Source organism: Mastomys coucha, chromosome X (genome assembly GCF_008632895.1).
Source record: "Mastomys coucha isolate ucsf_1 chromosome X, UCSF_Mcou_1, whole genome shotgun sequence".
Lineage (NCBI taxonomy): Eukaryota > Metazoa > Chordata > Mammalia > Rodentia > Muridae > Mastomys > Mastomys coucha.
In genome coordinates, this window is record NC_045030.1 from 42,317,946 (window position 1) to 42,320,667 (window position 2,722).

Genomic DNA, 2,722 nt, shown 5'->3' on the forward strand with positions numbered 1-2,722 from the left:
AAAAAAAAAAAAGCCCAATAAAATTGGCTTGTAGGTAAGATTGTGGGGGAATTTTGCAAACTTAAGTGTTTGAAGTGAGAGAACCCAGCGCACCACCATCCCTAGGCATGCGGTGTAAGAAAGCATACTGAGAAAGCTATGGGGAGCCAGCCAGGAAACAGCACTCCCTCATGGTTTCTGCTTCAGTCCCTCAATAAACTATGACTCAGGACATGTATGTCAAGCCAACCAGTTCCTCCGCAACTTGCTTTCGGTCGTGACCTTTATCACAGCAATAGAAATCAACTAAGAAAACTTCTTAACCAATATAGACTCATGAATCCTAAAAAAAAAAAAAATCTGCTAGGATACTGGCAGATTTCTTCTCAAATAATACATTTGGCCTCATTCTATATGAAGGACTTTGATAATGTTAGGCCTCTAAGTGAATAGAAAGTCTTCAATCTCTTGGGTCAGGCTATTTGGCCATGTTGGGAGGGTCTGTGTCTGTCAGCAGTTAAAAATATGGTAGGATAAAAAAGAGATTAAATTGGATGGGTAAGGAGGTGGGAGGGAAATGGGAGGGATTAAAGGAGGGGGAAGAATATGGAGAAGATTTATTGTATGAAAGGTTTTTTTTTTTTTTTAGATAAAAGTTGTTTTGTTAAGAAAAAAATGTGATAGGAGGGGCTGGGATTGTGGCTTGGTGGTTAAAAGCACTGGGTGCTCCTGTATGAGAGCAGGGTTTGATTCCCAGCACAGACATGATGGCTCACAACTATCTTTAACTCCAGTTCCAGGGCATCTGATGCCCTCTTCTGGCCTCCTCTGATACCGGGCATGCAAGTGGTGCACAGTCATACATGCAGTCAGAGCACTCATGCACTTAAAAATAAAACAAGTAAGTGACATTACAAAATGTTTTAAAAAATTGAAAAAAGTTACTGGAGCTTGTGGGAGTAAGGAGTCTATTGACCAAAATAAATACAGGACAAAAAAGCAATGGTCAGGTCAGGCAACTAATAAAGAAAGGAGGATAGCGAAGAAACTGCAGAAAGTGTGTTTGAAAGAAAACAAAACAAATGTATCAAGAATGTTTTTTTTCAAAGTGCCCCACTTCTCTGCCTGCATCATGGCTGTCAAGTTCAAAGATCAAACCCAAGGCTAGCACCAGGTTCTCCTTGTCTTGTGTTTTTAGAACATAGATTATATGAGCTGAAGAGATGGCTCAACAGGTAATGGCACTTGATGCTAAGCCCGAGAACTTGAGTTCTATCCCCAGGACCCACTTGGTGGACAGAATCAGTTCCCACAAATTGTCTTCTGACTTCCACACAGCCTCTGTTGCTTGTGCACACTCACACACATGCCCACACAATAAGAAAAAAATGCAAGTATGAGGTCCTGAGTATACCCCCATTATTACTACCACAACATACCATCTATCTCAAACTGGGCCAAGTCACTTGGTGGAAAGAGAATTAACTCCTGCTACCTTAGTACATGCACACACAAATACACAGGCTGAAGTGGTTAGCCCCAAAACTAAAGAAAATTTCCCTGCAGAGAATGGAGAAACTAAAATCAATGTGAATCCAACTTCTGATGGAAAAGAGAAGGAAGCTATGTTTGATTAGCCACTTGCCATGTCTGTCAGTGGTCCCTGTTTCCCTTATTGTCCAATATCCAGAGGGCTATTTTAATTACTTATTATGTGACAGAGCATGACAGTGTAGAAGATCCTCTGTCTTATATTCTTCTTCTTCTTTTTTATTTTAGAATTATTTATTTTATGTCTAAGAGTACACTGTAGCTGTCTTCAGACGCACCAGAAGAGGGCATTAGATCCCTTTACAGATGGTTGTGAGCCACCACGTGGTTGCTGGGACTTGAACCCCTTTACAGATGGTTGTGAGCCACCACGTGGTTGCTGGGAATTGAACTCAGAACCTATTGGAAGAGCAGTCAGTGCTCTGAACCTCTGAGCCATCTCTCCAGCCCGTCTTGTATTCTTGCTGAGGCCACTTTAGGTTTGACTAGAATTTGATCTTCTTGATGGGAAGCACTGTGGAAAATTACCCAACTCGATTCTGGAGACCCGAGGTCAAGCTTCCCCAGCTTGCTTAGCTTCTGTTAAACTGCCCACTTGTGCCCACCCCTGCTCCAGCTAACTAATTTTTTTAAAGCTTCTGTTAAACTTCCTGCTTACCCCCTCCAGCTAACTGCTTGTCTTAGCTTCTTTTAAACTTCCTGCTTACCCCCTCCAGCTAACTGCTTGTCTTAGCTTCTGTTAAACTGCCTGCTCTAGAGAACTGCTTATTTTAGTTTCTGTTAAACTGCTTGCTTGTGCAGAACCCCACGTCCTGTCCCCTCCACCTAACTGCTTGTCTTACCTTCTGTTAAACTGCCTGCTCTAGATTACTGCTTATTTTAGTTTCTGTTAAAATTTTTCCTTGTGCAGAATTCCACTTCCGGCCCCCTCCAGCTAACTGCTTATTTTAGTTTCTGTTAAACTGCTTGCTTCTGATACACCTCCCCCTAAAGCTCCTGAGCAAGATAGCAAGATACGGTTTTTGCCTCCAAAAAACCCTTACCCTAAACACTAAACATTTCACTTCAGTCTTAAATATCTGAGTGTATCTGAGCGTGATGGAATGAAGGCTTTCAACCAGCTATAAACTATGTATGAGTAGTCATCTCTGGCTCCCAGTAACAGTAAATGCATTTTTTTTTTTTTTTTTTT